The sequence below is a fragment of the Triturus cristatus genome, chromosome 7, assembly GCF_964204655.1.
Source record: "Triturus cristatus chromosome 7, aTriCri1.1, whole genome shotgun sequence".
In the NCBI taxonomy this organism is placed as follows: domain Eukaryota; kingdom Metazoa; phylum Chordata; class Amphibia; order Caudata; family Salamandridae; genus Triturus; species Triturus cristatus.
The window spans coordinates 704,650,557-704,663,665 of NC_140590.1; the positions used below are offsets into that span (position 1 = coordinate 704,650,557).

Sequence of the window (13,109 nt, forward strand, 5' to 3'; positions counted from 1 at the left end):
GTCCCACAAAGAGGGATACTTTGGTTTGGGAGGATTGGCTACTCTAATGCCCTTTAGGAGTTTACAGATGAGAGGATGCATCCCCACAGGCTTGCCCTCGATCTGAGAGTGGCCTGCCGAGATGGCGGAGCGGAAGTTATTAACCGAGCGGTAGGCTAAACCCTGCGACGCCTTCTCCGAAAGAAAATTTACAACATAGGGTAATCCTGCCCCCACGGGATCCACATGTTGTCCCACGCACCAACGAACCCAGCATCCCCAGGCTGAAGAATATCGTTTCTTGGTAGAGGGGGCCCATGCCTGATTGATAAAGTTTGCAGCCTGGTCCGAAAATCCTGGCATTTGCCAACGCTGCCTGAAAGTCTCCAGGCCATCAGGGTCAGGTGCCCCGATAGCACCATCGGGTGTGTCTCCCCCTGAGGGCCCTGGAGCATGGTCGAGGACCAAGGGATCCGCCTGGGGAAGTCGCAACTCGCCTCCATCAGCAACGGGAACCAAGGCTGCGACTTCCACAGGGGAGTCACCAGTATCACCTCCGCTTTCTGACGCATCACTTGAGTGAACACTCGGGGAATGAGGATGAACGGTGGAAACGCGTAGTTCAACTGTTGAGACCACTCCTGAGCCAAGGCATCCGTCGCCAGCGCCAGAGGGTCCGGCCTCCAGCTGAAAAACTGCGTCATTTGACGGTTCAGCCTGGAAGCAAATAGGTCGATCTCGCAGCGTCCCCAAATCTCCTGTAACCAGTGAACCACCCGCGGGCAAAGTTGCCAGTCGCTGTAGTCCTTGAGGTGGCGAGAGTTCCAATCCGCCACCACGTTGGACTGACCCGGAATGTACTCCGCTACCACCGATATCTGGTTGTTTAGGCAGTAATGCCAAAAGGCCTTCGCTACCTCCACCAGCATCGAGGACCTCGTGCCCCCCAATTTGTTGATGTATCGGACTGCCGACACGTTGTCCATCCGAAGAAGGATGCAACATGAGATCTGCCGGGGGGCCAACGTCCGGATCGCAAAGGATCCTGCGAGGAGCTCCAGACAATTTATGTGAAGATTTAACTCCTCCAGGGACCACCGTCCCCCTGTGGACATATTTCCGCAGCGCGCTCCCCAACCCCAACGGCTGGCGTCGGACTCTATGACCACCTCTGGCAACGAGCCGAAGATTGCTCTGCCGTTCCACGCCTCGACGTGGGCCAACCACCACTGCATCTCCTCCCTCACCTCCTGGGTGAGGGGGACTACGTCTGTGTAAGAAAGGCCCTTCTGTAAGTGCTGGATCTTTAGGCGTTGAAGGGCCCTGTAGTGCAGGGGGCCTGGGAATATCGCCTGAATGGATGACGCAAGGAGGCCCACTATGCGGGCAATCCCCCTGAGCGAGACCATCTGCTTGGATAGAAACGAGCGTAGTTCCTTCTTGATGTCCCGTAGCTTGGAGCTCGGGAGACAGAGTTGGGCCGTCTGAGAATTTATGACGAACCCCAGAAAGTCTATCGTCTGCGTGGGAGAGAGGACCGACTTCGGTTCGTTGATCACGAACCCCAGGTTCTGCAAAGTATGAATGGTCATGCGCAGGTGCCGAGCCACTAGCTCCGGAGACTGCGCCATAATGAGCATGTCGTCCAAATAGACAATCATGCGAACCCCTTGTTCTCTGAGGTAGGCCACGACCGGCTTCAGCACCTTGGTGAAGCACCACGGTGCTGAGGAAAGTCCAAAAGGAAGGACCAAATACTCGTACCACCGGTTCCGCCATTGAAACTGAAGAAATCTGCGGTGGGGACGATATATGGGAACGGACAGATAAGCGTCCTTCAGGTCCAGACGGACCAACCAGTCCCCTTGTTTCAGTAGATCCGCCAATAGATGGATGCCCTCCATCTTGAAGTGTTTGTAGGTAAGAAAGTGGTTGAAATCCTTCAAATTGAGTACTAACCTGTAACCGCCTCCTTTCTTCTGTACCAGAAAAATATTGCTGCAGAAACCGCGAGGGCCCTCTCTGCAAGGAGCTATCGCGCGTTTCTGCAGCAATGCGTCTATTTCTGAATCTATGAAATCGCACTCGCGTTGGGAAAAAGAAAGCTGTCTGGGGCGCTGTACCTGACGGGGCGTCTGAAAAAACTCTAGTTGGAACCCTTGAACAGTCTGTAGTACCCAAGCGTCTTGTGATATCTGAGCCCAATTGTGAAAGAAATACCGAGTACGCCCCCCCAAGGGAAGAGGAAGTAAATCTGAAGCGCTCACCTGAGGAATCAGCGGCTTGGAATCCTCCACGGTAGGAGCCTTTGTTAAAGCGCCGTTTGTTGAAGCGCTGTCTGGTGGGGTAGAAGGTACCACCACGGGTGGAGTCCCAGTCACCCCTGCCGCGTCCGAAATCTCCTCGCTGGGGACCTTGAGTGTGCTGACGGCCAAACGAGCGTCCCCGCCCTCGTCCGGCCCTATTGAAAACACCGGCGTGAAACACGCGCTTGATCCCTGCTTGAGCCTTGTCCAGGGTAGTAAACGTGCCCACATACTTCGCAACATCCTTAACAAACCGGTCCCCAAAGAGGTTCCCGTCCGCCAACGGCCCAGGTTCCGACGCGGCCAGCTCAGTAAGGTTGGCGTCCATCCGCATTAATATCGATTTCCTGCGCTCTGTCGATATCGCGCAGTTGGCATTCCCTAACAAGCAGATAGCTCGTTGGGTCCAGCCTGCTAGCACGTGTGGATCGATCGCACTCCGAGATTCCTGCGCCTCAAGGGCCATTTCCAAAATTTTTGCCAGGGGCCCGACCACATCCAGGAGCTTGTCTTGGCAACCCCGCCAAGCGCGATCAATCCCTTTCTTGGGATCCTTGGCGAACTTTTTTAGGAACGTTAGCATGCTGGGGTCAATGTCCGGCGTCTCCGCCACTTTGTCCGAGAGGTCCGGTCTTGGGCATTCTGACTTTAGCCTACTGCGCACCTCCTTGTCAAACCCCTTGCGTAAATTCTCGTGCAGGTACGCAGCCACCTCCGGAGCCGGTAACCAGTCCGATGATCGGGGGTGCACGATATCTGCGGGGTTAAAAGTAAAGGGTGTAGGAACCTCTGGGGGTTCCGCATGCTTGGTCTTCCTGGACTTCTTTTTAGGAGGGGAGTCGTCCGGTGTGTCCGAGGAAGTGGACGTAGACTCTGTATCAGTGTCTTGAACCTTCTCACGCTCTCGAGTTGGGCGCGGCAGCGCCTCGTAGGACTGTGAGTGTGGCCAAGGCTGACCCCGGGAATCCCCTGACGTCCCCTCTGTTTGTTTAGGGAAGCCATGCTTCTTAGCAAACCTCTCCAGCTGTTTAGTGATGGGCTTTAAAGCTGTCGCCAGAGCTTGCTGTACAGTTCCAGGAACTGCTTTTTCTAGGGCCTTGCTGACCGACTCCTGGACAGAAGCATCCAGGGCCTCAACAATATTGTCCTCAATGGCAGGTCCTCCTACCTCCTCCTCGTACAAGGTATCATCCTCCTCATAATGCACCCACGTATCCATAGTGGAACCACACTTGTAGCGGTACTTGCTCATAAGGCAAGAGCAAAGAGGAATCCAAGGGGGGAGCCAACCCACAGCACAGCAGCACCGGTACCTAGCTCCTCAGCCAACAGCTGTAGAATAATTATTTCAGCCCACAGGGCGTAATGGAGCCAAGAGCAATATTAAATATAAGGAGGTGTGCTCCCTCCAGGCCCAGGTCGTTCTTACAGCCAGCCAGGCGTCAGCAGTGCTCTTTCGGTAAAAACTACAGCTCAAATGCTGAAAACGAAACTAATCGGGTCGTTTCGATGTGCGTAGCCCAAATCCTACTAAATCCTACTAGATTGGGCTACGCAGGTGGAAACGCTAACGAAACTAAAACTAACCGGCTCCTGGCGTCAGCGGCGTACAAGGGAAGCCCAGCGCCCATGAAACATCAATTTTGAACCCACCGGAGGCGGGGCGGTACCAGGTGCTGATCGGTAAGCGCAACGCGCTAACTGGGCATGCGGTGCGGCCGAGCGTCGCGTGTAAATCCCCTAAGTTTGAAATCATGCGCTTTTCGCGCCTCGGCCCGCTAATCGGCAAAATATGCCGTCGATCGAACCGCGCTCTACCGCGGTGTTCACAAGGCGCCACAGCGCGATTCAAATCCCCAGCAAACCAAAGGCTGCACACAAGTCAGGGCGCGCGCGCCGGAACATAAGCATTATCAGCATAAGCTTACAATAGCCATCGCTAGTAAAACACATGAGCATTAAAATTAATCAAATCGTAGCTCTCCACTTAACTGTCTGCGTGAGCAGCAAAGAAAGAGGGCTAGTTCCGGTATGGCTGGCTCTTATGGGGCCCTGCAGGAAGTGATGTGACATATGCATCATGAGAGAAGTGTTGTTTTTTCATGTAACAAAAGTTTTCATTGGCTGCTGTGGGTAGCAATAAATAGAAAGAGAAGCATAATACGAAGCCTCCGGTCCTGTAATAGAATTCACAAAATTGTCACCTTGCGTAATTCCGTACCATGTGCAGTACAAATGTACCGCAATCCTGTCATTTAGGGTAAAAATGTACTACAAACCCACGTGAACAGCAGAAAGCAAGCGGCTGTTTGCGGTACTTTGTGATTTGCACAATTTTTTTTGTGTGAAATACGTCCTCCAGCCAAAAAATTGACGCAAAGATACATTTTGCTACAATATATAATCCTAAATGTCGGATTTGCATTTCACATAACTATGCGTAATTTCACTGAAATTTCACACCATTATGGGTAAGCAAATATGTGAATTTCGCCCGCACACTCGCTGGAAACCAGCTCAGTGATGTGGTTTCCAGTTCACCTATGTCATTTTGTGATAGCACAGCAGAAAGTGTGCCCTTATCGTGTCACATGCTTTCAATGGCACTGTGTCAGGGGGCAACTCTGGGAAGTAGCTTATCGAGCATTGGTTTAAATGCAGCCTACCATGGTTTGTGACTAAATAATGACTGTGAGTGCCCACAATATGGGCATTTTGCCTAGAAATTCGATTGACATGAATGCCCTGGAAAGTGCAGTAGTATTAATGTGATGCTGTTCTGGCCCCAAATCTCTATGCCACTCCACAGCACTCTACTCCACTCTATGCCATTGTAGGACTCTACTCTACTCGACGATGCTGTACACAACTTACTCCATGCCATTTTACTCCACTCTATTCTATGACACACTACTCCACTCTGACAATCTACTCCACTCTACGCCGCTCTACTCTATAACACTGTACTCCACTCTATGCAACACCCTCTATGCCACTTCACTCTACGACACTCAACGCTGACATTATACCCCACTGTACGCCACTCCAATCTACACCCTTCCACCCTAAAACACTCTACTCCCTCCACAACACTATATGCTACTCTGTGACATTCCACTTCATGCCACTTGACTCTACTGTACTCCATTCCACGCCACTTCATAACGTTCCCCTGTGCTCCACTTTACAACTCTCCACGCCACTCTCCTTTACCTCACAAACTTTTAGCCATGCTGAAGATGGCACTGTGTCAGGGGGCAACTCTGGGAAGTAGCTTATCGAGCATTGCTTTAAATGCAGCCTACCATGATTTGTGACTAAATAATGACTGTGAGTGCCCACAATATGGGCATTTTGCCAAGAGATTTGATTGACATGAATGCCCTGGAAAGTGCAATAGTATTACTGTGATGCTGTTCTGGCCTGGTGCCAAATCCGGCCATCACGGGATCCCTGCTGATGGCAGTGCCAGGGGCGTAACAAAGGCCCCTGCAGCCCCCGCTATGCAGGGTCCCCCAGGCTTACCCATACAGAAGGAGGCCCCTACTGATGTGAACGCGAGGGGCCCCTTCAACATATCTTGCAAGGGGGCCCACTCATGGTTTGTTACGCCACAGGGCAGTGCCCTGCTTTCCTGACTCGTTAACTCGACACATTGACTCAATGGCTGATGGCTCCAAAGATAGATGCGGACCAAGGGAGTCCTGCAATCTGTCTCCGTCAGCTCTTTTATCAATTGTGATATTGATTTTGTTACATGGGCCTTGGCAGGAGCAGAGCTAGTAGATGAGTGAAGGAGCTTGCACGCTGGTTATACGGCTGCTCAGGAGGAATATTCACGTCGCAAGTTCCCCTTATTGGTGTACATTATTTATACCCTTGTGTGCATACTCAAATATGTGTAATGAGGAAAGATCCGAAGATTTGTAGCACTCTGCACACACCATCTTTGTACATACACCATCTGGCTCACCCAGAAGTCTCTCTTTGTATATGCTCCACACTGCACACACTCTGAATTATAGCACTGTGCACACACTGTCCTGTACATGTTAAGTTATTGTAGAATCTCTTTTTATACGGCACATACTTCATGTTAATAAAACTGTCACTGTGCATGTTACTGACAACTGTTGTGTATCTGCCAAAGCCTCAGGGTGCCAGACCGACCAAAGTGAGGCTCTTCACTGAGTACTGCGCCTTCATCAATGATGGGTTTCACTTACTGTTCAAAGAATTACATATCCGCTGGTCCAGCTCACCCCGCCATCCTGAAATCAATAAAATGGGTATCGCTAAGTTGGATAAGACAACATTCATAAGTAGTATTCTGAAATGGTGTTGACTTTCTGTCAGATTCATCAGTTCATCTTTAACGATTGACGGGCTGTAGAGCCCTCGTTTATACAGAAGTGTAAAAAATCCAGCAATGACTTTCACCTGTCATTTTTTTTATTTTAATGTGAACACAGACAATAAAAGACCTTTGTCTTAAGTTGATGGGAAGAACTGAATGCCACAGCTCCAAGAATGTGATGGCAGGTCTCGGCACCTCAGTCGTATATGGCCGGCCCTCCTGGGCCCACTGAGTCAGTTGATGCTGCACTCAAAAGCGTTACAACAAACAAATGATGGACGGAATGCTGACAATGCATACATTCTCCCCCAGTCAAGAGATCTGGGTTAAATCCATCGTTCTTTTGCCCACTACACCACCCCAGTTCAGACATGGCCATATGCAAATCAGTCTTGACCCTGTGCCTCATGGGAACAGTCCAGCCCGAACTGCCAAGCCATGTCTTCCCTGGACCGGAATCAAGCATCCTAGGACCGGTTTCTGGCTATCAGCCGTCATCAGCCAGGATAGCTTGACTCCAGTGGTGTAGTGAGCACGGGGCACTCGAAAGCAGCACTGGCGGAAGCAAGGAGTATATCATTTACAAAAAGGCTCATTCCCCTGGGTCTTGTCGTGGTCCCATTTGGAACAGCGTGAAATGAAGTACACTGCGTTCTGGTCTTGTCACAGGTGTTCGTTGGTTGTCTTCGCTCATGGACATTTGAGGGGCTAGTGTAGGAGATACTGTGCTTTGAAGAGTGAACAGGGCCTTACCCTTCAAAGGAAGACACTTAAAGGTCTTTGGGAAGAGGATGCCAATTGATGCTGTCAAGAAGATCATCTGCAGGAGACAGGCTGGTTTCACTAGCAGGAGAAGCCACGCATCATCTTCTATTCTATTTGTGGTATACCTAGACAATTGTTCTTGGAGTCAGGAGCTTTCCCCATCGCCCTCTGGTGAGAATCACAGGCAAGAAAGGAAGGTTAAAAGTGGAAGATATAATGCAGGACATTTTTTGTTTCTGGTCCACGGAGGACCTGGCTTGGCAGTTCGGGCTGGACTGTTCCCAAGATGAGCAGGGTCAAGACTGATTTGCATATGGCTAGGTCCTACCCGGGGTGGCGTGAATGGATTAAACCCAGATCTTGAATTAAACCCAGATCTTTGTGACTCGGGGTGAATGTATGCTTTATTCAGCATTCCATCCATCATTTGTACTTTTTGCTCTTAAAAAGTACCTACAAGGCACTTTTTCCCCAGCCCTGCCCCAAACCTCCTCCAAAAAACAAGTTAGAAGCCACTTTGCATCATGACTGGCAGAAACAGTGGACAATATGATTACTTTAAGAGAACAGTTGAAAGAGGCTGGAACAACTCTCAAACTCCAGCTTTTACCTGTTGACGTCCTGGTAGACAAACAATACTACTGCTTTCCCCAATATGGCAGCCACAGGTACAGTCTTGTTATGGTGCAAGTCTGACAGTCTTTTTCTTTTTATCTAATGTGACCACAGACACAGCTCAAATACGCACAAAACGAATTTGTATATCTGGGCAGCATATAGGAACACACATGATTACTACTTCTCTGATCGAAGACTATTTTTAAGCCTATACATACCCAAAATAATAGACCATAATAAATACCCTTTTTCGAGGGCTGACAGTCACGATGTGGGCGCATACAATGTTTGTGGTTAAATTGTTGGGGCAGTAGGACATGCACTGACAGGCGGAAGTGTTTAATAAAGTAAAACACTGCAGTCAAAGACCAGTTTTATTCATGCTTATCCTCTGCTGAAGAGCAAGAAAACACAACTGAGCAAAACACACTTCATCTGGATTCTCTCGAACGTGTTCAGTAACAGGGGAGACCGCACATCCCAATTTTCTCAAGGTCCAGATTTTTATCACGAGTGCCCCCAGTCTTCTGATACATTTCGTCAAATTAAATGAATGGACAGTTTGTACTTTTGGGAATGGGCTTTGTTACTGCCAGGCAAGGACTGCAGAGTGAGGGGATGAAGGATGCAACAAGGGGGGCAGAAAGAAGGACACAATCTTATAGAGGCAGCACATACATTGCAAGCTTATAATAGAAGGTTTATAGCCGTCTAGTGTCAGACCGTCAACTCGTGGCAGGTTGACACACCTTTAGGATTACCACCTTCGGGATGGCGGGAATGCGTCGATCTCCCTAGTAGCACTGCAGGATTCACATGGCAAAGGCACCAAGCACGTGGCTAAATTGACAGTCACAGAAATTGGAAATCCGGCCAGATAGCTAGGATTATTTTTATTAGCCAAGTAAGTAAATGGAGTTTAGGGAGCAAGAACCTTAAAATACAGTTAAGAAATGTCATGAGGAAGGTGTCCTGTTTCTGCCATCCCAGTAAAGCACAGGGTGAACACTCGACTCTCCTGTGTTGGTTTAGTGTGCGTGTTTAGTGCTGATGATGTATGAGAATAAAAACCCGAGACGTGTTATTCCTTCCTGTCATTTCACGTTACCTCATGCTGTTCTGGTGCGCCAAAGGCACAATCCATGCACACCTCATCCATGGCCACCTAGGTCACACTGCTAAAAAGGATGACAGCATGCGCTATTTTCTGTGTCAAGTAGTCATCGGCTTTAGGGAAATTAAATGGATATTACCTTATAATTCCACACTATCTGAGCAAATCAACCAAGAGTAATAAAAGCAGAATGAAAAGCATGATCTAGGGAATCCCGTTTTTATAAATTAAGTTTAATCGTCAATAAAAGCCTTCCTATTGTTCTCAGACGGCAGCAAAAGGATTTGGAAAGGGCATGCAAACAGACACTCTTTAAAGTCCCAGAGAGTGCTATTAATAAGGCAGTGAAAGCGGAAACTCTTGATGCGGTTCACGTCTTGAACTATATCCTCTGGGCAATTATTTGATATGATCACTCGGAGTTATCAAGAGCAGTTCAAGTGAACCCTTATTACAACTCAACGTGCATCTCACAACCGCAGAGAAAGCGAGGGGATCGTTCGGAGGCCATGTTCAATCAAAAGGTGGTCGCTCTACAAGGACGTGGATAGACCGTGTCACATAGAAATGAAACCATTTGCACAGGAATACACAGACGGGCGTAGACACAGACACGAGAGTCTACAGGGCCACATACAAACACACACCCACATACATATTCAGACACATTACCACTGGCACGCAGACACAGTCACATACACCGCCGCAAATGCATGCAGATACACAAGCATAACGCACATGTAGACATACACACAGTGACATACAAACCAAGCCAACAAGTATAGCTTTTTTGATGTTAGTGCTTCTACACTGATTTATGATTGTATGGGTGCAGTTGTGAAGATTTCTTAGTAGGAGATGATAAACACAAGTCAATGGAAGGATGTGTGAACGGGTTTAGGGATGAGTGAATGCATGTTGAATTAGTGTGAGAATACAAAGTTAGATGGTAAGAAGAACAGGGCGTTTTATGGATGAATTGATGCCCAGATGGCCAGTGATCAGGGTGGCAATCTAGAATTCTTCACTACCCCTGCTAATGCTCTCACTCATCATACACCTACTCGCCCAATCATCCATTCAAAATCGCAAAACCCCGCTTTCTTTTTTTATGCAACAATCTACATAACCCCAAACGTGCACACAAACTTACTGATATATTTCTAGGTACTTTCAATAATGGAAAAAACACAAATTTACTTGACCAAAACCTGTTCCTCATGTAAAGCGCTCCGATCCCCTGTAGTCTGATATTACAATTATAAAAGTTGCTTAATAAATACTTCTCGATTCCTTTAATTAGGCATTTGAATTAATTGTGGTACTCAATCAAAAATCAATCACAACTGTAATGTGGGTCCTCTGCCACTGAAAATACAGTTTAACTTTCCAATAACATGTCTTAGACTGGGATACTATTAACTGAAGTTAACCTCAAAACAGTTGAAATAATTGTCACTTGAAAGCTAGTGTGTAATAAACTACACCATTCGAAATATTAGTTCTCCTCTGAGGTCTACACTGATTTTGAAGGGATATGTTCTTCTGAGTTAAGGGTTAAAGCATGAACAGGTTTGCGAGACGATGTGAACACACAAAAATAATATACTTATAATTTATAAGGGCGGGGACTTTCGAAGACCTTCTCTCCTTTTTCCGGGTCGTCTTGCAAAGCTGGAACGGTCTGCATTGGAAACTGTAAGAATTTCGTATTGATAACAAACTAAGTCAGCTGTTGGCATGAGCCGAACCATTGATCAGCAGGTTACACGCAGATGTCTGTGTGGAAGCGTGTAACACACATTGCTAAAATAAATTTGCGTAGTTCACTTTAGTTTACATCGTCCTATTCTAATGGACTTTACAACTTTGTTATGAGTGGCTCTGCACCTTTTCAGGCTTCAAAGTTACCGTTTCCAGCGTTCATTCCCTCCACCCCATAAACTACACACTGATCCCCGAGAAGTCTGATACTCACCGTGGGTTCAGGAGTACAATGACTTGCTGTAATTCGTCAATAAATCCGAGGAGAAATAAGACACCTGGAGAGAACAAGGGGCAAGCGACAAAGGGAAGGCTGGGTGAAAGCAGTCACGGTGCACTGTACCTGCATTAACTTCCCTTATTCCTTCTGGTATCAAATCTTGAATTGTAACAACCGCCTACTTATATGAACTTGCTTCCTTTTCTCTGCAAATGTGGCTCTTAACAATATTTACATACTGCGATGGTAAAAGTCAGGGCGGGGGGAGGAGAAAAAGCTGACAAAAGAAAGCCATGTGGCCGGCATAATTAAAGGTGAAGCCTGTCGGCCGTCGCGCTGATTATAATTAAAGTGTAACCTGAAGGTTTGTGTAGAAGAAAAAAAAAGATGCCGGCCTCCCCCGAAGTGGCTACTATGGAGATTAAGCAGGGTGCTTCGCTGATGAAGAGAAACACACGAACGTGCGTGAAGTGCTCTGAACAGCGGTTAAAAAAAAAAAAGTTTGGGAGCGGAAAGTCAAATAGGAAAAAGCGGAAGCCGACAAGTCCTGGGGCTCTACTCCAGGGGAGTGAATGAGTTAGAAAAAGGAGGGACCAGGAAGCCAAATTACCCACTAGAAAGCAAGGAGTTTTGCAAGACAACAGTCTAGACAAATCCAAAGCGATGGAAGGAGTCAAAGCCCACAAAGTACATACAACAGATCATCCTGACCACGCATGCGTTGTCTAGGCTTGAGCTAAAAGGAAGCCAGTTGAGCGCCAAACTGCTCACTCCAGCATTTGATAGTTTTGACAGCAAGATTGGGTGGAAGAGACCTGGGTGGCGGAGGGTGGGGAAAGGTGAAGTCAAAGAGGAAGAATATGAAAGGAGAGATTAGGAAAGAGGGAAGGAGGAGGGGTGGCTTGGCAGTTGAAAGCTGTTCCCCCAAAGCATTTGTGCCATCCTGGCTGACTGAAGTAAGGAGTGGGAAGGATTGGTGAATGAAATGAAAAATGGTTAGGGAGCTATGCCTGTGGGAAGAGCTCGAACCTGGCAGTGTGTTGGATATGTCAACTGTTCTTTGTGCAGTGGTGGGCGCCACTAACAAAGGGTGGTGAGGCTGGGGGGGGGGGGAGCGCGCACGGGTGGATGGGGACGCGTTAATAATAAAAAAAAGAACTTACCTGATGCAGCCGGCCACCCTTTTGCGTCACGTCGCTCCTGCTGGCCTCTGGGACAGACTCCCATCCAATCCCCTCAGTGGGCAGGAAAGATGCTCTGCTCAGGTAATGGAGTCTGTGTGTTTTGGTCAGCCTGAGACGCCCAGCCAATAACGTATGTGTACTTAGGGAGTGCACAAGCACTCCTCCTTGCCCCTCCATGCACAAGCTGGCTCAGAGCCAGCAAACAAAAAAAGAAAACGATGTTGGAGCAAATTTCTATTCTTCATTTTCTGGCTCTGCGCCAGGCAGTGGGGCGACGCTCCTCCGCCATTCCGGAGAAGCTGCCACTGCCTATGTGCTGGATGTGAGGGACCCTGAAAATTGTTACTACCAGGAATTGCACTTCCCATCTCAAAAGATTTCTATGAAAATGAGATTTACTTCAAACTGAGCAGGAATAAAAGTACTAAGTACCATATGAGCATGATGAAAAGGTAAAATGTCATTCCCGGAACATGACGTTTACTTTGTCACTAAATCAATTGCAAGGCTAGCACCCAAGCCACTCATTCTTAACACTTCAAACCGATTATGCTGTTATTGTCGCAAGTAGCATCCATAAAGCCAAACCTATATAAAGAAAAAACGCCTTTTGACGTATATCAGCGTTCGTTGGATCACCCATACAAGGGTTTGAATGAACCTCTTTCAGAAGAGGTTTCCAATCTCGCCACTCAGTGACTGTGTATCCACAGTTTGGTGATATGAGACTTTTTGTCAGCCCTAGAAGCTTTTGGAGTTCTGTTAATAAAAAATAAAAAATAAAAAATAAAAAAATTCACAG

General features: G+C 47.8%; 1 protein-coding gene across 2 annotated transcripts in view; it reads left to right on the forward strand.

The window, feature by feature from the left end:
• The window catches only part of TTYH2 (tweety family member 2), a 323,403-nt gene that overhangs the window by 246,736 nt on the left and 63,558 nt on the right, over positions 1 to 13,109 (forward strand). The window lies entirely within an intron of this gene.